The sequence below is a fragment of the Danio rerio genome, chromosome 4 (assembly GCF_052040795.2).
Source record: "Danio rerio strain M-AB ecotype USA chromosome 4, GRCz13ab, whole genome shotgun sequence".
NCBI lineage: Eukaryota > Metazoa > Chordata > Actinopteri > Cypriniformes > Danionidae > Danio > Danio rerio.
The window spans coordinates 58,826,245-58,848,959 of record NC_141024.2 but is presented as its reverse complement, the minus strand read 5'-3'; the positions used below and the strand labels follow the sequence as shown (position 1 = coordinate 58,848,959).

The 22,715-nt window shown below is 55.6% G+C and overlaps 18 non-coding genes across 18 annotated transcripts; all 18 read right to left on the bottom strand.

Annotated features, from left to right (window-relative positions):
• Positions 1-235: 235 nt before the first annotated feature.
• LOC137494224 (U1 spliceosomal RNA) lies at positions 236-399 on the bottom strand. Its single transcript, XR_015485724.1, has one exon. It is a non-coding gene; the product is annotated as a U1 spliceosomal RNA (small nuclear RNA).
• Positions 400-1,540: 1,141 nt separating this feature from the next.
• Positions 1,541-1,704, bottom strand: LOC137494370 (U1 spliceosomal RNA). Its single transcript, XR_015484711.1, has one exon. It is a non-coding gene; the product is annotated as a U1 spliceosomal RNA (small nuclear RNA).
• A 1,141-nt stretch (positions 1,705-2,845) lies between these two features.
• On the bottom strand, positions 2,846-3,009 carry LOC137494442 (U1 spliceosomal RNA). Its single transcript, XR_015484700.1, has one exon. It is a non-coding gene; the product is annotated as a U1 spliceosomal RNA (small nuclear RNA).
• Positions 3,010-4,150: 1,141 nt separating this feature from the next.
• Positions 4,151-4,314, bottom strand: LOC141384085 (U1 spliceosomal RNA). Its single transcript, XR_015485618.1, has one exon. It is a non-coding gene; the product is annotated as a U1 spliceosomal RNA (small nuclear RNA).
• A 1,141-nt stretch (positions 4,315-5,455) lies between these two features.
• LOC137494397 (U1 spliceosomal RNA) lies at positions 5,456-5,619 on the bottom strand. The gene has a single exon (XR_015485607.1). It is a non-coding gene; the product is annotated as a U1 spliceosomal RNA (small nuclear RNA).
• A 1,141-nt stretch (positions 5,620-6,760) lies between these two features.
• On the bottom strand, positions 6,761-6,924 carry LOC137494422 (U1 spliceosomal RNA). Its single transcript, XR_015485596.1, has one exon. It is a non-coding gene; the product is annotated as a U1 spliceosomal RNA (small nuclear RNA).
• A 1,141-nt stretch (positions 6,925-8,065) lies between these two features.
• LOC137494372 (U1 spliceosomal RNA) lies at positions 8,066-8,229 on the bottom strand. Its single transcript, XR_015485585.1, has one exon. It is a non-coding gene; the product is annotated as a U1 spliceosomal RNA (small nuclear RNA).
• A 1,141-nt stretch (positions 8,230-9,370) lies between these two features.
• LOC137494225 (U1 spliceosomal RNA) lies at positions 9,371-9,534 on the bottom strand. Its single transcript, XR_015485574.1, has one exon. It is a non-coding gene; the product is annotated as a U1 spliceosomal RNA (small nuclear RNA).
• Positions 9,535-10,675: 1,141 nt separating this feature from the next.
• LOC137494226 (U1 spliceosomal RNA) lies at positions 10,676-10,839 on the bottom strand. The gene has a single exon (XR_015485563.1). It is a non-coding gene; the product is annotated as a U1 spliceosomal RNA (small nuclear RNA).
• A 1,141-nt stretch (positions 10,840-11,980) lies between these two features.
• Positions 11,981-12,144, bottom strand: LOC137494374 (U1 spliceosomal RNA). The gene has a single exon (XR_015486286.1). It is a non-coding gene; the product is annotated as a U1 spliceosomal RNA (small nuclear RNA).
• A 1,141-nt stretch (positions 12,145-13,285) lies between these two features.
• On the bottom strand, positions 13,286-13,449 carry LOC137494443 (U1 spliceosomal RNA). The gene has a single exon (XR_015484689.1). It is a non-coding gene; the product is annotated as a U1 spliceosomal RNA (small nuclear RNA).
• Positions 13,450-14,590: 1,141 nt separating this feature from the next.
• Positions 14,591-14,754, bottom strand: LOC137494227 (U1 spliceosomal RNA). Its single transcript, XR_015484678.1, has one exon. It is a non-coding gene; the product is annotated as a U1 spliceosomal RNA (small nuclear RNA).
• A 1,141-nt stretch (positions 14,755-15,895) lies between these two features.
• On the bottom strand, positions 15,896-16,059 carry LOC137494373 (U1 spliceosomal RNA). Its single transcript, XR_015484618.1, has one exon. It is a non-coding gene; the product is annotated as a U1 spliceosomal RNA (small nuclear RNA).
• A 1,141-nt stretch (positions 16,060-17,200) lies between these two features.
• On the bottom strand, positions 17,201-17,364 carry LOC141384025 (U1 spliceosomal RNA). The gene has a single exon (XR_015484607.1). It is a non-coding gene; the product is annotated as a U1 spliceosomal RNA (small nuclear RNA).
• A 1,141-nt stretch (positions 17,365-18,505) lies between these two features.
• Positions 18,506-18,669, bottom strand: LOC141384024 (U1 spliceosomal RNA). The gene has a single exon (XR_015484596.1). It is a non-coding gene; the product is annotated as a U1 spliceosomal RNA (small nuclear RNA).
• Positions 18,670-19,810: 1,141 nt separating this feature from the next.
• Positions 19,811-19,974, bottom strand: LOC141384023 (U1 spliceosomal RNA). The gene has a single exon (XR_015484585.1). It is a non-coding gene; the product is annotated as a U1 spliceosomal RNA (small nuclear RNA).
• A 1,141-nt stretch (positions 19,975-21,115) lies between these two features.
• Positions 21,116-21,279, bottom strand: LOC141384084 (U1 spliceosomal RNA). The gene has a single exon (XR_015485551.1). It is a non-coding gene; the product is annotated as a U1 spliceosomal RNA (small nuclear RNA).
• Positions 21,280-22,420: 1,141 nt separating this feature from the next.
• Positions 22,421-22,584, bottom strand: LOC141384083 (U1 spliceosomal RNA). Its single transcript, XR_015485540.1, has one exon. It is a non-coding gene; the product is annotated as a U1 spliceosomal RNA (small nuclear RNA).
• Between the last annotated feature and the right edge of the window lie 131 nt (positions 22,585-22,715).

Below are 22,715 nucleotides of genomic sequence, written 5' to 3'. Positions count from 1 at the left end.
CCGGGGGCTCTCTTTGCGTGTTCCTTCACCTGGTCAAACCGCTTTGAGGGGGGACCTTTCGAGTAGTTTTCGGCGTCTGAACAGACTCTTCTAGCGACGGTTGGGCAGGCCTTCCACAGGCGCGCGCAGCTCAACGGGAGCAAAAGAGGCTGGCCCAAGGGCGAGGAAGAGAGGGAAGCGACGCTCCAGCCGGGTCCGACGCTACCGCCTGAACTCTGTCTTGAACCACTGTGCTCAGGGGAGAGCGCGAACGCAGTCCCCCACTACCAGAAATTATGCAGTCGAGATTCCCACATTTGGGGAATTCGCAGGGGTCAGCATGGCCGGAGTGCAATGGCCAAGCCTCGCCCTGGGTGAACCACCTTCTTGATCATGGTATCTCCCCTGCCAGGTAAGTATGAGTTGCCGGGCGGCGCAAATGGCAGCCGCCGTTTTCTATCGGCCGTACTCCAGGGCGGTGATGCCCAGCCACCGAGCGTGGGGAATGGGCCAGCAACCCCTGTCTCCTGACGGCGCTGTACTTGCAGCAGACGTGCCTGTGCTTGCAAACCACTCGCTAGTAACTGTGGCAACGCATGAAGGGTTTGAGCTTCCTCCAGATGCTTGCTTCGTGTTTTGTCATCAGTTGGGGCTGCCAACACATGGATTCCACTGGACGCACTCGATCTGGGGATAACAGACCCTCTATGGGGGGAGGGGATCCTCCTGTTCTTTCTTTCTTTTCCTCCATCTGTTTTCTTTCTCTACAGATGCCGTTTTTCTCTGCTTAGTTTCTGATTTGGTCTATTTGGACATGTCGACCTCCGGCTTTGCTGCGGTTCGGACCGCCTTTGCCTAGAGCTCCGTGCTTTGCACTCTCGCCTTGTATATTTCGTGTCCTGTTTTCTTACGTCAGCCTATCAGCACAGTGCTCAAACGACATAGCTTGAAGAACACGACGGGATCTACAAACGTTCCGCAGAAGAACTTCACTGACGAAAGCGGAAGCGCTAACGGAACAACCTCCCGCTGCGGGCACCTTACATTCCTGAGACGGGAAACCACCGACGGCTGGCTGCGAAATTGCCTCTGGTTCAGATTGGTTTAGAACCGTCCCTCTGCCCAAAACGCCACAGACGTCTGCAAAAGATTGCAGTTCTTGAAACAGAGTTACCTCTGATCCGAGCAGAAGCGTTCGCTTACTTAACGGCAGATAAAATGATGACCTTTCACACGGTCTGCATTCGTTCCGTCAGTAACAGCGGCAGGCCGGCAAATAGAATCCTGACGTTCCACAGGGCACACTCGCTTGGCGGACAAAAGCCACCGGGGGCTCTCTTTGCGTGTTCCTTCACCTGGTCAAACCGCTTTGAGGGGGGACCTTTCGAGTAGTTTTCGGCGTCTGAACAGACTCTTCTAGCGACGGTTGGGCAGGCCTTCCACAGGCGCGCGCAGCTCAACGGGAGCAAAAGAGGCTGGCCCAAGGGCGAGGAAGAGAGGGAAGCGACGCTCCAGCCGGGTCCGACGCTACCGCCTGAACTCTGTCTTGAACCACTGTGCTCAGGGGAGAGCGCGAACGCAGTCCCCCACTACCAGAAATTATGCAGTCGAGATTCCCACATTTGGGGAATTCGCAGGGGTCAGCGTGGCCGGAGTGCAATGGCCAAGCCTCGCCCTGGGTGAACCACCTTCTTGATCATGGTATCTCCCCTGCCAGGTAAGTATGAGTTGCCGGGCGGCGCAAATGGCAGCCGCCGTTTTCTATCGGCCGTACTCCAGGGCGGTGATGCCCAGCCACCGAGCGTGGGGAATGGGCCAGCAACCCCTGTCTCCTGACGGCGCTGTACTTGCAGCAGACGTGCCTGTGCTTGCAAACCACTCGCTAGTAACTGTGGCAACGCATGAAGGGTTTGAGCTTCCTCCAGATGCTTGCTTCGTGTTTTGTCATCAGTTGGGGCTGCCAACACATGGATTCCACTGGACGCACTCGATCTGGGGATAACAGACCCTCTATGGGGGGAGGGGATCCTCCTGTTCTTTCTTTCTTTTCCTCCATCTGTTTTCTTTCTCTACAGATGCCGTTTTTCTCTGCTTAGTTTCTGATTTGGTCTATTTGGACATGTCGACCTCCGGCTTTGCTGCGGTTCGGACCGCCTTTGCCTAGAGCTCCGTGCTTTGCACTCTCGCCTTGTATATTTCGTGTCCTGTTTTCTTACGTCAGCCTATCAGCACAGTGCTCAAACGACATAGCTTGAAGAACACGACGGGATCTACAAACGTTCCGCAGAAGAACTTCACTGACGAAAGCGGAAGCGCTAACGGAACAACCTCCCGCTGCGGGCACCTTACATTCCTGAGACGGGAAACCACCGACGGCTGGCTGCGAAATTGCCTCTGGTTCAGATTGGTTTAGAACCGTCCCTCTGCCCAAAACGCCACAGACGTCTGCAAAAGATTGCAGTTCTTGAAACAGAGTTACCTCTGATCCGAGCAGAAGCGTTCGCTTACTTAACGGCAGATAAAATGATGACCTTTCACACGGTCTGCATTCGTTCCGTCAGTAACAGCGGCAGGCCGGCAAATAGAATCCTGACGTTCCACAGGGCACACTCGCTTGGCGGACAAAAGCCACCGGGGGCTCTCTTTGCGTGTTCCTTCACCTGGTCAAACCGCTTTGAGGGGGGACCTTTCGAGTAGTTTTCGGCGTCTGAACAGACTCTTCTAGCGACGGTTGGGCAGGCCTTCCACAGGCGCGCGCAGCTCAACGGGAGCAAAAGAGGCTGGCCCAAGGGCGAGGAAGAGAGGGAAGCGACGCTCCAGCCGGGTCCGACGCTACCGCCTGAACTCTGTCTTGAACCACTGTGCTCAGGGGAGAGCGCGAACGCAGTCCCCCACTACCAGAAATTATGCAGTCGAGATTCCCACATTTGGGGAATTCGCAGGGGTCAGCGTGGCCGGAGTGCAATGGCCAAGCCTCGCCCTGGGTGAACCACCTTCTTGATCATGGTATCTCCCCTGCCAGGTAAGTATGAGTTGCCGGGCGGCGCAAATGGCAGCCGCCGTTTTCTATCGGCCGTACTCCAGGGCGGTGATGCCCAGCCACCGAGCGTGGGGAATGGGCCAGCAACCCCTGTCTCCTGACGGCGCTGTACTTGCAGCAGACGTGCCTGTGCTTGCAAACCACTCGCTAGTAACTGTGGCAACGCATGAAGGGTTTGAGCTTCCTCCAGATGCTTGCTTCGTGTTTTGTCATCAGTTGGGGCTGCCAACACATGGATTCCACTGGACGCACTCGATCTGGGGATAACAGACCCTCTATGGGGGGAGGGGATCCTCCTGTTCTTTCTTTCTTTTCCTCCATCTGTTTTCTTTCTCTACAGATGCCGTTTTTCTCTGCTTAGTTTCTGATTTGGTCTATTTGGACATGTCGACCTCCGGCTTTGCTGCGGTTCGGACCGCCTTTGCCTAGAGCTCCGTGCTTTGCACTCTCGCCTTGTATATTTCGTGTCCTGTTTTCTTACGTCAGCCTATCAGCACAGTGCTCAAACGACATAGCTTGAAGAACACGACGGGATCTACAAACGTTCCGCAGAAGAACTTCACTGACGAAAGCGGAAGCGCTAACGGAACAACCTCCCGCTGCGGGCACCTTACATTCCTGAGACGGGAAACCACCGACGGCTGGCTGCGAAATTGCCTCTGGTTCAGATTGGTTTAGAACCGTCCCTCTGCCCAAAACGCCACAGACGTCTGCAAAAGATTGCAGTTCTTGAAACAGAGTTACCTCTGATCCGAGCAGAAGCGTTCGCTTACTTAACGGCAGATAAAATGATGACCTTTCACACGGTCTGCATTCGTTCCGTCAGTAACAGCGGCAGGCCGGCAAATAGAATCCTGACGTTCCACAGGGCACACTCGCTTGGCGGACAAAAGCCACCGGGGGCTCTCTTTGCGTGTTCCTTCACCTGGTCAAACCGCTTTGAGGGGGGACCTTTCGAGTAGTTTTCGGCGTCTGAACAGACTCTTCTAGCGACGGTTGGGCAGGCCTTCCACAGGCGCGCGCAGCTCAACGGGAGCAAAAGAGGCTGGCCCAAGGGCGAGGAAGAGAGGGAAGCGACGCTCCAGCCGGGTCCGACGCTACCGCCTGAACTCTGTCTTGAACCACTGTGCTCAGGGGAGAGCGCGAACGCAGTCCCCCACTACCAGAAATTATGCAGTCGAGATTCCCACATTTGGGGAATTCGCAGGGGCCAGCGTGGCCGGAGTGCAATGGCCAAGCCTCGCCCTGGGTGAACCACCTTCTTGATCATGGTATCTCCCCTGCCAGGTAAGTATGAGTTGCCGGGCGGCGCAAATGGCAGCCGCCGTTTTCTATCGGCCGTACTCCAGGGCGGTGATGCCCAGCCACCGAGCGTGGGGAATGGGCCAGCAACCCCTGTCTCCTGACGGCGCTGTACTCGCAGCAGACGTGCCTGTGCTTGCAAACCACTCGCTAGTAACTGTGGCAACGCATGAAGGGTTTGAGCTTCCTCCAGATGCTTGCTTCGTGTTTTGTCATCAGTTGGGGCTGCCAACACATGGATTCCACTGGACGCACTCGATCTGGGGATAACAGACCCTCTATGGGGGGAGGGGATCCTCCTGTTCTTTCTTTCTTTTCCTCCATCTGTTTTCTTTCTCTACAGATGCCGTTTTTCTCTGCTTAGTTTCTGATTTGGTCTATTTGGACATGTCGACCTCCGGCTTTGCTGCGGTTCGGACCGCCTTTGCCTAGAGCTCCGTGCTTTGCACTCTCGCCTTGTATATTTCGTGTCCTGTTTTCTTACGTCAGCCTATCAGCACAGTGCTCAAACGACATAGCTTGAAGAACACGACGGGATCTACAAACGTTCCGCAGAAGAACTTCACTGACGAAAGCGGAAGCGCTAACGGAACAACCTCCCGCTGCGGGCACCTTACATTCCTGAGACGGGAAACCACCGACGGCTGGCTGCGAAATTGCCTCTGGTTCAGATTGGTTTAGAACCGTCCCTCTGCCCAAAACGCCACAGACGTCTGCAAAAGATTGCAGTTCTTGAAACAGAGTTACCTCTGATCCGAGCAGAAGCGTTCGCTTACTTAACGGCAGATAAAATGATGACCTTTCACACGGTCTGCATTCGTTCCGTCAGTAACAGCGGCAGGCCGGCAAATAGAATCCTGACGTTCCACAGGGCACACTCGCTTGGCGGACAAAAGCCACCGGGGGCTCTCTTTGCGTGTTCCTTCACCTGGTCAAACCGCTTTGAGGGGGGACCTTTCGAGTAGTTTTCGGCGTCTGAACAGACTCTTCTAGCGACGGTTGGGCAGGCCTTCCACAGGCGCGCGCAGCTCAACGGGAGCAAAAGAGGCTGGCCCAAGGGCGAGGAAGAGAGGGAAGCGACGCTCCAGCCGGGTCCGACGCTACCGCCTGAACTCTGTCTTGAACCACTGTGCTCAGGGGAGAGCGCGAACGCAGTCCCCCACTACCAGAAATTATGCAGTCGAGATTCCCACATTTGGGGAATTCGCAGGGGCCAGCGTGGCCGGAGTGCAATGGCCAAGCCTCGCCCTGGGTGAACCACCTTCTTGATCATGGTATCTCCCCTGCCAGGTAAGTATGAGTTGCCGGGCGGCGCAAATGGCAGCCGCCGTTTTCTATCGGCCGTACTCCAGGGCGGTGATGCCCAGCCACCGAGCGTGGGGAATGGGCCAGCAACCCCTGTCTCCTGACGGCGCTGTACTCGCAGCAGACGTGCCTGTGCTTGCAAACCACTCGCTAGTAACTGTGGCAACGCATGAAGGGTTTGAGCTTCCTCCAGATGCTTGCTTCGTGTTTTGTCATCAGTTGGGGCTGCCAACACATGGATTCCACTGGACGCACTCGATCTGGGGATAACAGACCCTCTATGGGGGGAGGGGATCCTCCTGTTCTTTCTTTCTTTTCCTCCATCTGTTTTCTTTCTCTACAGATGCCGTTTTTCTCTGCTTAGTTTCTGATTTGGTCTATTTGGACATGTCGACCTCCGGCTTTGCTGCGGTTCGGACCGCCTTTGCCTAGAGCTCCGTGCTTTGCACTCTCGCCTTGTATATTTCGTGTCCTGTTTTCTTACGTCAGCCTATCAGCACAGTGCTCAAACGACATAGCTTGAAGAACACGACGGGATCTACAAACGTTCCGCAGAAGAACTTCACTGACGAAAGCGGAAGCGCTAACGGAACAACCTCCCGCTGCGGGCACCTTACATTCCTGAGACGGGAAACCACCGACGGCTGGCTGCGAAATTGCCTCTGGTTCAGATTGGTTTAGAACCGTCCCTCTGCCCAAAACGCCACAGACGTCTGCAAAAGATTGCAGTTCTTGAAACAGAGTTACCTCTGATCCGAGCAGAAGCGTTCGCTTACTTAACGGCAGATAAAATGATGACCTTTCACACGGTCTGCATTCGTTCCGTCAGTAACAGCGGCAGGCCGGCAAATAGAATCCTGACGTTCCACAGGGCACACTCGCTTGGCGGACAAAAGCCACCGGGGGCTCTCTTTGCGTGTTCCTTCACCTGGTCAAACCGCTTTGAGGGGGGACCTTTCGAGTAGTTTTCGGCGTCTGAACAGACTCTTCTAGCGACGGTTGGGCAGGCCTTCCACAGGCGCGCGCAGCTCAACGGGAGCAAAAGAGGCTGGCCCAAGGGCGAGGAAGAGAGGGAAGCGACGCTCCAGCCGGGTCCGACGCTACCGCCTGAACTCTGTCTTGAACCACTGTGCTCAGGGGAGAGCGCGAACGCAGTCCCCCACTACCAGAAATTATGCAGTCGAGATTCCCACATTTGGGGAATTCGCAGGGGCCAGCGTGGCCGGAGTGCAATGGCCAAGCCTCGCCCTGGGTGAACCACCTTCTTGATCATGGTATCTCCCCTGCCAGGTAAGTATGAGTTGCCGGGCGGCGCAAATGGCAGCCGCCGTTTTCTATCGGCCGTACTCCAGGGCGGTGATGCCCAGCCACCGAGCGTGGGGAATGGGCCAGCAACCCCTGTCTCCTGACGGCGCTGTACTCGCAGCAGACGTGCCTGTGCTTGCAAACCACTCGCTAGTAACTGTGGCAACGCATGAAGGGTTTGAGCTTCCTCCAGATGCTTGCTTCGTGTTTTGTCATCACTTGGGGCTGCCAACACATGGATTCCACTGGACGCACTCGATCTGGGGATAACAGACCCTCTATGGGGGGAGGGGATCCTCCTGTTCTTTCTTTCTTTTCCTCCATCTGTTTTCTTTCTCTACAGATGCCGTTTTTCTCTGCTTAGTTTCTGATTTGGTCTATTTGGACATGTCGACCTCCGGCTTTGCTGCGGTTCGGACCGCCTTTGCCTAGAGCTCCGTGCTTTGCACTCTCGCCTTGTATATTTCGTGTCCTGTTTTCTTACGTCAGCCTATCAGCACAGTGCTCAAACGACATAGCTTGAAGAACACGACGGGATCTACAAACGTTCCGCAGAAGAACTTCACTGACGAAAGCGGAAGCGCTAACGGAACAACCTCCCGCTGCGGGCACCTTACATTCCTGAGACGGGAAACCACCGACGGCTGGCTGCGAAATTGCCTCTGGTTCAGATTGGTTTAGAACCGTCCCTCTGCCCAAAACGCCACAGACGTCTGCAAAAGATTGCAGTTCTTGAAACAGAGTTACCTCTGATCCGAGCAGAAGCGTTCGCTTACTTAACGGCAGATAAAATGATGACCTTTCACACGGTCTGCATTCGTTCCGTCAGTAACAGCGGCAGGCCGGCAAATAGAATCCTGACGTTCCACAGGGCACACTCGCTTGGCGGACAAAAGCCACCGGGGGCTCTCTTTGCGTGTTCCTTCACCTGGTCAAACCGCTTTGAGGGGGGACCTTTCGAGTAGTTTTCGGCGTCTGAACAGACTCTTCTAGCGACGGTTGGGCAGGCCTTCCACAGGCGCGCGCAGCTCAACGGGAGCAAAAGAGGCTGGCCCAAGGGCGAGGAAGAGAGGGAAGCGACGCTCCAGCCGGGTCCGACGCTACCGCCTGAACTCTGTCTTGAACCACTGTGCTCAGGGGAGAGCGCGAACGCAGTCCCCCACTACCAGAAATTATGCAGTCGAGATTCCCACATTTGGGGAATTCGCAGGGGCCAGCGTGGCCGGAGTGCAATGGCCAAGCCTCGCCCTGGGTGAACCACCTTCTTGATCATGGTATCTCCCCTGCCAGGTAAGTATGAGTTGCCGGGCGGCGCAAATGGCAGCCGCCGTTTTCTATCGGCCGTACTCCAGGGCGGTGATGCCCAGCCACCGAGCGTGGGGAATGGGCCAGCAACCCCTGTCTCCTGACGGCGCTGTACTCGCAGCAGACGTGCCTGTGCTTGCAAACCACTCGCTAGTAACTGTGGCAACGCATGAAGGGTTTGAGCTTCCTCCAGATGCTTGCTTCGTGTTTTGTCATCACTTGGGGCTGCCAACACATGGATTCCACTGGACGCACTCGATCTGGGGATAACAGACCCTCTATGGGGGGAGGGGATCCTCCTGTTCTTTCTTTCTTTTCCTCCATCTGTTTTCTTTCTCTACAGATGCCGTTTTTCTCTGCTTAGTTTCTGATTTGGTCTATTTGGACATGTCGACCTCCGGCTTTGCTGCGGTTCGGACCGCCTTTGCCTAGAGCTCCGTGCTTTGCACTCTCGCCTTGTATATTTCGTGTCCTGTTTTCTTACGTCAGCCTATCAGCACAGTGCTCAAACGACATAGCTTGAAGAACACGACGGGATCTACAAACGTTCCGCAGAAGAACTTCACTGACGAAAGCGGAAGCGCTAACGGAACAACCTCCCGCTGCGGGCACCTTACATTCCTGAGACGGGAAACCACCGACGGCTGGCTGCGAAATTGCCTCTGGTTCAGATTGGTTTAGAACCGTCCCTCTGCCCAAAACGCCACAGACGTCTGCAAAAGATTGCAGTTCTTGAAACAGAGTTACCTCTGATCCGAGCAGAAGCGTTCGCTTACTTAACGGCAGATAAAATGATGACCTTTCACACGGTCTGCATTCGTTCCGTCAGTAACAGCGGCAGGCCGGCAAATAGAATCCTGACGTTCCACAGGGCACACTCGCTTGGCGGACAAAAGCCACCGGGGGCTCTCTTTGCGTGTTCCTTCACCTGGTCAAACCGCTTTGAGGGGGGACCTTTCGAGTAGTTTTCGGCGTCTGAACAGACTCTTCTAGCGACGGTTGGGCAGGCCTTCCACAGGCGCGCGCAGCTCAACGGGAGCAAAAGAGGCTGGCCCAAGGGCGAGGAAGAGAGGGAAGCGACGCTCCAGCCGGGTCCGACGCTACCGCCTGAACTCTGTCTTGAACCACTGTGCTCAGGGGAGAGCGCGAACGCAGTCCCCCACTACCAGAAATTATGCAGTCGAGATTCCCACATTTGGGGAATTCGCAGGGGCCAGCGTGGCCGGAGTGCAATGGCCAAGCCTCGCCCTGGGTGAACCACCTTCTTGATCATGGTATCTCCCCTGCCAGGTAAGTATGAGTTGCCGGGCGGCGCAAATGGCAGCCGCCGTTTTCTATCGGCCGTACTCCAGGGCGGTGATGCCCAGCCACCGAGCGTGGGGAATGGGCCAGCAACCCCTGTCTCCTGACGGCGCTGTACTCGCAGCAGACGTGCCTGTGCTTGCAAACCACTCGCTAGTAACTGTGGCAACGCATGAAGGGTTTGAGCTTCCTCCAGATGCTTGCTTCGTGTTTTGTCATCACTTGGGGCTGCCAACACATGGATTCCACTGGACGCACTCGATCTGGGGATAACAGACCCTCTATGGGGGGAGGGGATCCTCCTGTTCTTTCTTTCTTTTCCTCCATCTGTTTTCTTTCTCTACAGATGCCGTTTTTCTCTGCTTAGTTTCTGATTTGGTCTATTTGGACATGTCGACCTCCGGCTTTGCTGCGGTTCGGACCGCCTTTGCCTAGAGCTCCGTGCTTTGCACTCTCGCCTTGTATATTTCGTGTCCTGTTTTCTTACGTCAGCCTATCAGCACAGTGCTCAAACGACATAGCTTGAAGAACACGACGGGATCTACAAACGTTCCGCAGAAGAACTTCACTGACGAAAGCGGAAGCGCTAACGGAACAACCTCCCGCTGCGGGCACCTTACATTCCTGAGACGGGAAACCACCGACGGCTGGCTGCGAAATTGCCTCTGGTTCAGATTGGTTTAGAACCGTCCCTCTGCCCAAAACGCCACAGACGTCTGCAAAAGATTGCAGTTCTTGAAACAGAGTTACCTCTGATCCGAGCAGAAGCGTTCGCTTACTTAACGGCAGATAAAATGATGACCTTTCACACGGTCTGCATTCGTTCCGTCAGTAACAGCGGCAGGCCGGCAAATAGAATCCTGACGTTCCACAGGGCACACTCGCTTGGCGGACAAAAGCCACCGGGGGCTCTCTTTGCGTGTTCCTTCACCTGGTCAAACCGCTTTGAGGGGGGACCTTTCGAGTAGTTTTCGGCGTCTGAACAGACTCTTCTAGCGACGGTTGGGCAGGCCTTCCACAGGCGCGCGCAGCTCAACGGGAGCAAAAGAGGCTGGCCCAAGGGCGAGGAAGAGAGGGAAGCGACGCTCCAGCCGGGTCCGACGCTACCGCCTGAACTCTGTCTTGAACCACTGTGCTCAGGGGAGAGCGCGAACGCAGTCCCCCACTACCAGAAATTATGCAGTCGAGATTCCCACATTTGGGGAATTCGCAGGGGCCAGCGTGGCCGGAGTGCAATGGCCAAGCCTCGCCCTGGGTGAACCACCTTCTTGATCATGGTATCTCCCCTGCCAGGTAAGTATGAGTTGCCGGGCGGCGCAAATGGCAGCCGCCGTTTTCTATCGGCCGTACTCCAGGGCGGTGATGCCCAGCCACCGAGCGTGGGGAATGGGCCAGCAACCCCTGTCTCCTGACGGCGCTGTACTCGCAGCAGACGTGCCTGTGCTTGCAAACCACTCGCTAGTAACTGTGGCAACGCATGAAGGGTTTGAGCTTCCTCCAGATGCTTGCTTCGTGTTTTGTCATCACTTGGGGCTGCCAACACATGGATTCCACTGGACGCACTCGATCTGGGGATAACAGACCCTCTATGGGGGGAGGGGATCCTCCTGTTCTTTCTTTCTTTTCCTCCATCTGTTTTCTTTCTCTACAGATGCCGTTTTTCTCTGCTTAGTTTCTGATTTGGTCTATTTGGACATGTCGACCTCCGGCTTTGCTGCGGTTCGGACCGCCTTTGCCTAGAGCTCCGTGCTTTGCACTCTCGCCTTGTATATTTCGTGTCCTGTTTTCTTACGTCAGCCTATCAGCACAGTGCTCAAACGACATAGCTTGAAGAACACGACGGGATCTACAAACGTTCCGCAGAAGAACTTCACTGACGAAAGCGGAAGCGCTAACGGAACAACCTCCCGCTGCGGGCACCTTACATTCCTGAGACGGGAAACCACCGACCGCTGGCTGCGAAATTGCCTCTGGTTCAGATTGGTTTAGAACCGTCCCTCTGCCCAAAACGCCACAGACGTCTGCAAAAGATTGCAGTTCTTGAAACAGAGTTACCTCTGATCCGAGCAGAAGCGTTCGCTTACTTAACGGCAGATAAAATGATGACCTTTCACACGGTCTGCATTCGTTCCGTCAGTAACAGCGGCAGGCCGGCAAATAGAATCCTGACGTTCCACAGGGCACACTCGCTTGGCGGACAAAAGCCACCGGGGGCTCTCTTTGCGTGTTCCTTCACCTGGTCAAACCGCTTTGAGGGGGGACCTTTCGAGTAGTTTTCGGCGTCTGAACAGACTCTTCTAGCGACGGTTGGGCAGGCCTTCCACAGGCGCGCGCAGCTCAACGGGAGCAAAAGAGGCTGGCCCAAGGGCGAGGAAGAGAGGGAAGCGACGCTCCAGCCGGGTCCGACGCTACCGCCTGAACTCTGTCTTGAACCACTGTGCTCAGGGGAGAGCGCGAACGCAGTCCCCCACTACCAGAGATTATGCAGTCGAGATTCCCACATTTGGGGAATTCGCAGGGGCCAGCGTGGCCGGAGTGCAATGGCCAAGCCTCGCCCTGGGTGAACCACCTTCTTGATCATGGTATCTCCCCTGCCAGGTAAGTATGAGTTGCCGGGCGGCGCAAATGGCAGCCGCCGTTTTCTATCGGCCGTACTCCAGGGCGGTGATGCCCAGCCACCGAGCGTGGGGAATGGGCCAGCAACCCCTGTCTCCTGACGGCGCTGTACTCGCAGCAGACGTGCCTGTGCTTGCAAACCACTCGCTAGTAACTGTGGCAACGCATGAAGGGTTTGAGCTTCCTCCAGATGCTTGCTTCGTGTTTTGTCATCAGTTGGGGCTGCCAACACATGGATTCCACTGGACGCACTCGATCTGGGGATAACAGACCCTCTATGGGGGGAGGGGATCCTCCTGTTCTTTCTTTCTTTTCCTCCATCTGTTTTCTTTCTCTACAGATGCCGTTTTTCTCTGCTTAGTTTCTGATTTGGTCTATTTGGACATGTCGACCTCCGGCTTTGCTGCGGTTCGGACCGCCTTTGCCTAGAGCTCCGTGCTTTGCACTCTCGCCTTGTATATTTCGTGTCCTGTTTTCTTACGTCAGCCTATCAGCACAGTGCTCAAACGACATAGCTTGAAGAACACGACGGGATCTACAAACGTTCCGCAGAAGAACTTCACTGACGAAAGCGGAAGCGCTAACGGAACAACCTCCCGCTGCGGGCACCTTACATTCCTGAGACGGGAAACCACCGACGGCTGGCTGCGAAATTGCCTCTGGTTCAGATTGGTTTAGAACCGTCCCTCTGCCCAAAACGCCACAGACGTCTGCAAAAGATTGCAGTTCTTGAAACAGAGTTACCTCTGATCCGAGCAGAAGCGTTCGCTTACTTAACGGCAGATAAAATGATGACCTTTCACACGGTCTGCATTCGTTCCGTCAGTAACAGCGGCAGGCCGGCAAATAGAATCCTGACGTTCCACAGGGCACACTCGCTTGGCGGACAAAAGCCACCGGGGGCTCTCTTTGCGTGTTCCTTCACCTGGTCAAACCGCTTTGAGGGGGGACCTTTCGAGTAGTTTTCGGCGTCTGAACAGACTCTTCTAGCGACGGTTGGGCAGGCCTTCCACAGGCGCGCGCAGCTCAACGGGAGCAAAAGAGGCTGGCCCAAGGGCGAGGAAGAGAGGGAAGCGACGCTCCAGCCGGGTCCGACGCTACCGCCTGAACTCTGTCTTGAACCACTGTGCTCAGGGGAGAGCGCGAACGCAGTCCCCCACTACCAGAAATTATGCAGTCGAGATTCCCACATTTGGGGAATTCGCAGGGGTCAGCGTGGCCGGAGTGCAATGGCCAAGCCTCGCCCTGGGTGAACCACCTTCTTGATCATGGTATCTCCCCTGCCAGGTAAGTATGAGTTGCCGGGCGGCGCAAATGGCAGCCGCCGTTTTCTATCGGCCGTACTCCAGGGCGGTGATGCCCAGCCACCGAGCGTGGGGAATGGGCCAGCAACCCCTGTCTCCTGACGGCGCTGTACTCGCAGCAGACGTGCCTGTGCTTGCAAACCACTCGCTAGTAACTGTGGCAACGCATGAAGGGTTTGAGCTTCCTCCAGATGCTTGCTTCGTGTTTTGTCATCAGTTGGGGCTGCCAACACATGGATTCCACTGGACGCACTCGATCTGGGGATAACAGACCCTCTATGGGGGGAGGGGATCCTCCTGTTCTTTCTTTCTTTTCCTCCATCTGTTTTCTTTCTCTACAGATGCCGTTTTTCTCTGCTTAGTTTCTGATTTGGTCTATTTGGACATGTCGACCTCCGGCTTTGCTGCGGTTCGGACCGCCTTTGCCTAGAGCTCCGTGCTTTGCACTCTCGCCTTGTATATTTCGTGTCCTGTTTTCTTACGTCAGCCTATCAGCACAGTGCTCAAACGACATAGCTTGAAGAACACGACGGGATCTACAAACGTTCCGCAGAAGAACTTCACTGACGAAAGCGGAAGCGCTAACGGAACAACCTCCCGCTGCGGGCACCTTACATTCCTGAGACGGGAAACCACCGACGGCTGGCTGCGAAATTGCCTCTGGTTCAGATTGGTTTAGAACCGTCCCTCTGCCCAAAACGCCACAGACGTCTGCAAAAGATTGCAGTTCTTGAAACAGAGTTACCTCTGATCCGAGCAGAAGCGTTCGCTTACTTAACGGCAGATAAAATGATGACCTTTCACACGGTCTGCATTCGTTCCGTCAGTAACAGCGGCAGGCCGGCAAATAGAATCCTGACGTTCCACAGGGCACACTCGCTTGGCGGACAAAAGCCACCGGGGGCTCTCTTTGCGTGTTCCTTCACCTGGTCAAACCGCTTTGAGGGGGGACCTTTCGAGTAGTTTTCGGCGTCTGAACAGACTCTTCTAGCGACGGTTGGGCAGGCCTTCCACAGGCGCGCGCAGCTCAACGGGAGCAAAAGAGGCTGGCCCAAGGGCGAGGAAGAGAGGGAAGCGACGCTCCAGCCGGGTCCGACGCTACCGCCTGAACTCTGTCTTGAACCACTGTGCTCAGGGGAGAGCGCGAACGCAGTCCCCCACTACCAGAAATTATGCAGTCGAGATTCCCACATTTGGGGAATTCGCAGGGGTCAGCGTGGCCGGAGTGCAATGGCCAAGCCTCGCCCTGGGTGAACCACCTTCTTGATCATGGTATCTCCCCTGCCAGGTAAGTATGAGTTGCCGGGCGGCGCAAATGGCAGCCGCCGTTTTCTATCGGCCGTACTCCAGGGCGGTGATGCCCAGCCACCGAGCGTGGGGAATGGGCCAGCAACCCCTGTCTCCTGACGGCGCTGTACTCGCAGCAGACGTGCCTGTGCTTGCAAACCACTCGCTAGTAACTGTGGCAACGCATGAAGGGTTTGAGCTTCCTCCAGATGCTTGCTTCGTGTTTTGTCATCAGTTGGGGCTGCCAACACATGGATTCCACTGGACGCACTCGATCTGGGGATAACAGACCCTCTATGGGGGGAGGGGATCCTCCTGTTCTTTCTTTCTTTTCCTCCATCTGTTTTCTTTCTCTACAGATGCCGTTTTTCTCTGCTTAGTTTCTGATTTGGTCTATTTGGACATGTCGACCTCCGGCTTTGCTGCGGTTCGGACCGCCTTTGCCTAGAGCTCCGTGCTTTGCACTCTCGCCTTGTATATTTCGTGTCCTGTTTTCTTACGTCAGCCTATCAGCACAGTGCTCAAACGACATAGCTTGAAGAACACGACGGGATCTACAAACGTTCCGCAGAAGAACTTCACTGACGAAAGCGGAAGCGCTAACGGAACAACCTCCCGCTGCGGGCACCTTACATTCCTGAGACGGGAAACCACCGACGGCTGGCTGCGAAATTGCCTCTGGTTCAGATTGGTTTAGAACCGTCCCTCTGCCCAAAACGCCACAGACGTCTGCAAAAGATTGCAGTTCTTGAAACAGAGTTACCTCTGATCCGAGCAGAAGCGTTCGCTTACTTAACGGCAGATAAAATGATGACCTTTCACACGGTCTGCATTCGTTCCGTCAGTAACAGCGGCAGGCCGGCAAATAGAATCCTGACGTTCCACAGGGCACACTCGCTTGGCGGACAAAAGCCACCGGGGGCTCTCTTTGCGTGTTCCTTCACCTGGTCAAACCGCTTTGAGGGGGGACCTTTCGAGTAGTTTTCGGCGTCTGAACAGACTCTTCTAGCGACGGTTGGGCAGGCCTTCCACAGGCGCGCGCAGCTCAACGGGAGCAAAAGAGGCTGGCCCAAGGGCGAGGAAGAGAGGGAAGCGACGCTCCAGCCGGGTCCGACGCTACCGCCTGAACTCTGTCTTGAACCACTGTGCTCAGGGGAGAGCGCGAACGCAGTCCCCCACTACCAGAAATTATGCAGTCGAGATTCCCACATTTGGGGAATTCGCAGGGGTCAGCGTGGCCGGAGTGCAATGGCCAAGCCTCGCCCTGGGTGAACCACCTTCTTGATCATGGTATCTCCCCTGCCAGGTAAGTATGAGTTGCCGGGCGGCGCAAATGGCAGCCGCCGTTTTCTATCGGCCGTACTCCAGGGCGGTGATGCCCAGCCACCGAGCGTGGGGAATGGGCCAGCAACCCCTGTCTCCTGACGGCGCTGTACTCGCAGCAGACGTGCCTGTGCTTGCAAACCACTCGCTAGTAACTGTGGCAACGCATGAAGGGTTTGAGCTTCCTCCAGATGCTTGCTTCGTGTTTTGTCATCAGTTGGGGCTGCCAACACATGGATTCCACTGGACGCACTCGATCTGGGGATAACAGACCCTCTATGGGGGGAGGGGATCCTCCTGTTCTTTCTTTCTTTTCCTCCATCTGTTTTCTTTCTCTACAGATGCCGTTTTTCTCTGCTTAGTTTCTGATTTGGTCTATTTGGACATGTCGACCTCCGGCTTTGCTGCGGTTCGGACCGCCTTTGCCTAGAGCTCCGTGCTTTGCACTCTCGCCTTGTATATTTCGTGTCCTGTTTTCTTACGTCAGCCTATCAGCACAGTGCTCAAACGACATAGCTTGAAGAACACGACGGGATCTACAAACGTTCCGCAGAAGAACTTCACTGACGAAAGCGGAAGCGCTAACGGAACAACCTCCCGCTGCGGGCACCTTACATTCCTGAGACGGGAAACCACCGACGGCTGGCTGCGAAATTGCCTCTGGTTCAGATTGGTTTAGAACCGTCCCTCTGCCCAAAACGCCACAGACGTCTGCAAAAGATTGCAGTTCTTGAAACAGAGTTACCTCTGATCCGAGCAGAAGCGTTCGCTTACTTAACGGCAGATAAAATGATGACCTTTCACACGGTCTGCATTCGTTCCGTCAGTAACAGCGGCAGGCCGGCAAATAGAATCCTGACGTTCCACAGGGCACACTCGCTTGGCGGACAAAAGCCACCGGGGGCTCTCTTTGCGTGTTCCTTCACCTGGTCAAACCGCTTTGAGGGGGGACCTTTCGAGTAGTTTTCGGCGTCTGAACAGACTCTTCTAGCGACGGTTGGGCAGGCCTTCCACAGGCGCGCGCAGCTCAACGGGAGCAAAAGAGGCTGGCCCAAGGGCGAGGAAGAGAGGGAAGCGACGCTCCAGCCGGGTCCGACGCTACCGCCTGAACTCTGTCTTGAACCACTGTGCTCAGGGGAGAGCGCGAACGCAGTCCCCCACTACCAGAAATTATGCAGTCGAGATTCCCACATTTGGGGAATTCGCAGGGGTCAGCGTGGCCGGAGTGCAATGGCCAAGCCTCGCCCTGGGTGAACCACCTTCTTGATCATGGTATCTCCCCTGCCAGGTAAGTATGAGTTGCCGGGCGGCGCAAATGGCAGCCGCCGTTTTCTATCGGCCGTACTCCAGGGCGGTGATGCCCAGCCACCGAGCGTGGGGAATGGGCCAGCAACCCCTGTCTCCTGACGGCGCTGTACTCGCAGCAGACGTGCCTGTGCTTGCAAACCACTCGCTAGTAACTGTGGCAACGCATGAAGGGTTTGAGCTTCCTCCAGATGCTTGCTTCGTGTTTTGTCATCAGTTGGGGCTGCCAACACATGGATTCCACTGGACGCACTCGATCTGGGGATAACAGACCCTCTATGGGGGGAGGGGATCCTCCTGTTCTTTCTTTCTTTTCCTCCATCTGTTTTCTTTCTCTACAGATGCCGTTTTTCTCTGCTTAGTTTCTGATTTGGTCTATTTGGACATGTCGACCTCCGGCTTTGCTGCGGTTCGGACCGCCTTTGCCTAGAGCTCCGTGCTTTGCACTCTCGCCTTGTATATTTCGTGTCCTGTTTTCTTACGTCAGCCTATCAGCACAGTGCTCAAACGACATAGCTTGAAGAACACGACGGGATCTACAAACGTTCCGCAGAAGAACTTCACTGACGAAAGCGGAAGCGCTAACGGAACAACCTCCCGCTGCGGGCACCTTACATTCCTGAGACGGGAAACCACCGACGGCTGGCTGCGAAATTGCCTCTGGTTCAGATTGGTTTAGAACCGTCCCTCTGCCCAAAACGCCACAGACGTCTGCAAAAGATTGCAGTTCTTGAAACAGAGTTACCTCTGATCCGAGCAGAAGCGTTCGCTTACTTAACGGCAGATAAAATGATGACCTTTCACACGGTCTGCATTCGTTCCGTCAGTAACAGCGGCAGGCCGGCAAATAGAATCCTGACGTTCCACAGGGCACACTCGCTTGGCGGACAAAAGCCACCGGGGGCTCTCTTTGCGTGTTCCTTCACCTGGTCAAACCGCTTTGAGGGGGGACCTTTCGAGTAGTTTTCGGCGTCTGAACAGACTCTTCTAGCGACGGTTGGGCAGGCCTTCCACAGGCGCGCGCAGCTCAACGGGAGCAAAAGAGGCTGGCCCAAGGGCGAGGAAGAGAGGGAAGCGACGCTCCAGCCGGGTCCGACGCTACCGCCTGAACTCTGTCTTGAACCACTGTGCTCAGGGGAGAGCGCGAACGCAGTCCCCCACTACCAGAAATTATGCAGTCGAGATTCCCACATTTGGGGAATTCGCAGGGGTCAGCGTGGCCGGAGTGCAATGGCCAAGCCTCGCCCTGGGTGAACCACCTTCTTGATCATGGTATCTCCCCTGCCAGGTAAGTATGAGTTGCCGGGCGGCGCAAATGGCAGCCGCCGTTTTCTATCGGCCGTACTCCAGGGCGGTGATGCCCAGCCACCGAGCGTGGGGAATGGGCCAGCAACCCCTGTCTCCTGACGGCGCTGTACTTGCAGCAGACGTGCCTGTGCTTGCAAACCACTCGCTAGTAACTGTGGCAACGCATGAAGGGTTTGAGCTTCCTCCAGATGCTTGCTTCGTGTTTTGTCATCAGTTGGGGCTGCCAACACATGGATTCCACTGGACGCACTCGATCTGGGGATAACAGACCCTCTATGGGGGGAGGGGATCCTCCTGTTCTTTCTTTCTTTTCCTCCATCTGTTTTCTTTCTCTACAGATGCCGTTTTTCTCTGCTTAGTTTCTGATTTGGTCTATTTGGACATGTCGACCTCCGGCTTTGCTGCGGTTCGGACCGCCTTTGCCTAGAGCTCCGTGCTTTGCACTCTCGCCTTGTATATTTCGTGTCCTGTTTTCTTACGTCAGCCTATCAGCACAGTGCTCAAACGACATAGCTTGAAGAACACGACGGGATCTACAAACGTTCCGCAGAAGAACTTCACTGACGAAAGCGGAAGCGCTAACGGAACAACCTCCCGCTGCGGGCACCTTACATTCCTGAGACGGGAAACCACCGACGGCTGGCTGCGAAATTGCCTCTGGTTCAGATTGGTTTAGAACCGTCCCTCTGCCCAAAACGCCACAGACGTCTGCAAAAGATTGCAGTTCTTGAAACAGAGTTACCTCTGATCCGAGCAGAAGCGTTCGCTTACTTAACGGCAGATAAAATGATGACCTTTCACACGGTCTGCATTCGTTCCGTCAGTAACAGCGGCAGGCCGGCAAATAGAATCCTGACGTTCCACAGGGCACACTCGCTTGGCGGACAAAAGCCACCGGGGGCTCTCTTTGCGTGTTCCTTCACCTGGTCAAACCGCTTTGAGGGGGGACCTTTCGAGTAGTTTTCGGCGTCTGAACAGACTCTTCTAGCGACGGTTGGGCAGGCCTTCCACAGGCGCGCGCAGCTCAACGGGAGCAAAAGAGGCTGGCCCAAGGGCGAGGAAGAGAGGGAAGCGACGCTCCAGCCGGGTCCGACGCTACCGCCTGAACTCTGTCTTGAACCACTGTGCTCAGGGGAGAGCGCGAACGCAGTCCCCCACTACCAGAAATTATGCAGTCGAGATTCCCACATTTGGGGAATTCGCAGGGGTCAGCGTGGCCGGAGTGCAATGGCCAAGCCTCGCCCTGGGTGAACCACCTTCTTGATCATGGTATCTCCCCTGCCAGGTAAGTATGAGTTGCCGGGCGGCGCAAATGGCAGCCGCCGTTTTCTATCGGCCGTACTCCAGGGCGGTGATGCCCAGCCACCGAGCGTGGGGAATGGGCCAGCAACCCCTGTCTCCTGACGGCGCTGTACTTGCAGCAGACGTGCCTGTGCTTGCAAACCACTCGCTAGTAACTGTGGCAACGCATGAAGGGTTTGAGCTTCCTCCAGATGCTTGCTTCGTGTTTTGTCATCAGTTGGGGCTGCCAACACATGGATTCCACTGGACGCACTCGATCTGGGGATAACAGACCCTCTATGGGGGGAGGGGATCCTCCTGTTCTTTCTTTCTTTTCCTCCATCTGTTTTCTTTCTCTACAGATGCCGTTTTTCTCTGCTTAGTTTCTGATTTGGTCTATTTGGACATGTCGACCTCCGGCTTTGCTGCGGTTCGGACCGCCTTTGCCTAGAGCTCCGTGCTTTGCACTCTCGCCTTGTATATTTCGTGTCCTGTTTTCTTACGTCAGCCTATCAGCACAGTGCTCAAACGACATAGCTTGAAGAACACGACGGGATCTACAAACGTTCCGCAGAAGAACTTCACTGACGAAAGCGGAAGCGCTAACGGAACAACCTCCCGCTGAGGGCACCTTACATTCCTGAGACGGGAAACCACCGACGGCTGGCTGCGAAATTGCCTCTGGTTCAGATTGGTTTAGAACCGTCCCTCTGCCCAAAACGCCACAGACGTCTGCAAAAGATTGCAGTTCTTGAAACAGAGTTACCTCTGATCCGAGCAGAAGCGTTCGCTTACTTAACGGCAGATAAAATGATGACCTTTCACACGGTCTGCATTCGTTCCGTCAGTAACAGCGGCAGGCCGGCAAATAGAATCCTGACGTTCCACAGGGCACACTCGCTTGGCGGACAAAAGCCACCGGGGGCTCTCTTTGCGTGTTCCTTCACCTGGTCAAACCGCTTTGAGGGGGGACCTTTCGAGTAGTTTTCGGCGTCTGAACAGACTCTTCTAGCGACGGTTGGGCAGGCCTTCCACAGGCGCGCGCAGCTCAACGGGAGCAAAAGAGGCTGGCCCAAGGGCGAGGAAGAGAGGGAAGCGACGCTCCAGCCGGGTCCGACGCTACCGCCTGAACTCTGTCTTGAACCACTGTGCTCAGGGGAGAGCGCGAACGCAGTCCCCCACTACCAGAAATTATGCAGTCGAGATTCCCACATTTGGGGAATTCGCAGGGGCCAGCGTGGCCGGAGTGCAATGGCCAAGCCTCGCCCTGGGTGAACCACCTTCTTGATCATGGTATCTCCCCTGCCAGGTAAGTATGAGTTGCCGGGCGGCGCAAATGGCAGCCGCCGTTTTCTATCGGCCGTACTCCAGGGCGGTGATGCCCAGCCACCGAGCGTGGGGAATGGGCCAGCAACCCCTGTCTCCTGACGGCGCTGTACTCGCAGCAGACGTGCCTGTGCTTGCAAACCACTCGCTAGTAACTGTGGCAACGCATGAAGGGTTTGAGCTTCCTCCAGATGCTTGCTTCGTGTTTTGTCATCACTTGGGGCTGCCAACACATGGATTCCACTGGACGCACTCGATCTGGGGATAACAGACCCTCTATGGGGGGAGGGGATCCTCCTGTTCTTTCTTTCTTTTCCTCCATCTGTTTTCTTTCTCTACAGATGCCGTTTTTCTCTGCTTAGTTTCTGATTTGGTCTATTTGGACATGTCGACCTCCGGCTTTGCTGCGGTTCGGACCGCCTTTGCCTAGAGCTCCGTGCTTTGCACTCTCGCCTTGTATATTTCGTGTCCTGTTTTCTTACGTCAGCCTATCAGCACAGTGCTCAAACGACATAGCTTGAAGAACACGACGGGATCTACAAACGTTCCGCAGAAGAACTTCACTGACGAAAGCGGAAGCGCTAACGGAACAACCTCCCGCTGCGGGCACCTTACATTCCTGAGACGGGAAACCACCGACGGCTGGCTGCGAAATTGCCTCTGGTTCAGATTGGTTTAGAACCGTCCCTCTGCCCAAAACGCCACAGACGTCTGCAAAAGATTGCAGTTCTTGAAACAGAGTTACCTCTGATCCGAGCAGAAGCGTTCGCTTACTTAACGGCAGATAAAATGATGACCTTTCACACGGTCTGCATTCGTTCCGTCAGTAACAGCGGCAGGCCGGCAAATAGAATCCTGACGTTCCACAGGGCACACTCGCTTGGCGGACAAAAGCCACCGGGGGCTCTCTTTGCGTGTTCCTTCACCTGGTCAAACCGCTTTGAGGGGGGACCTTTCGAGTAGTTTTCGGCGTCTGAACAGACTCTTCCAGCGACGGTTGGGCAGGCCTTCCACAGGCGCGCGCAGCTCAACGGGAGCAAAAGAGGCTGGCCCAAGGGCGAGGAAGAGAGGGAAGCGACGCTCCAGCCGGGTCCGACGCTACCGCCTGAACTCTGTCTTGAACCACTGTGCTCAGGGGAGAGCGCGAACGCAGTCCCCCACTACCAGAAATTATGCAGTCGAGATTCCCACATTTGGGGAATTCGCAGGGGCCAGCGTGGCCGGAGTGCAATGGCCAAGCCTCGCCCTGGGTGAACCACCTTCTTGATCATGGTATCTCCCCTGCCAGGTAAGTATGAGTTGCCGGGCGGCGCAAATGGCAGCCGCCGTTTTCTATCGGCCGTACTCCAGGGCGGTGATGCCCAGCCACCGAGCGTGGGGAATGGGCCAGCAACCCCTGTCTCCTGACGGCGCTGTACTCGCAGCAG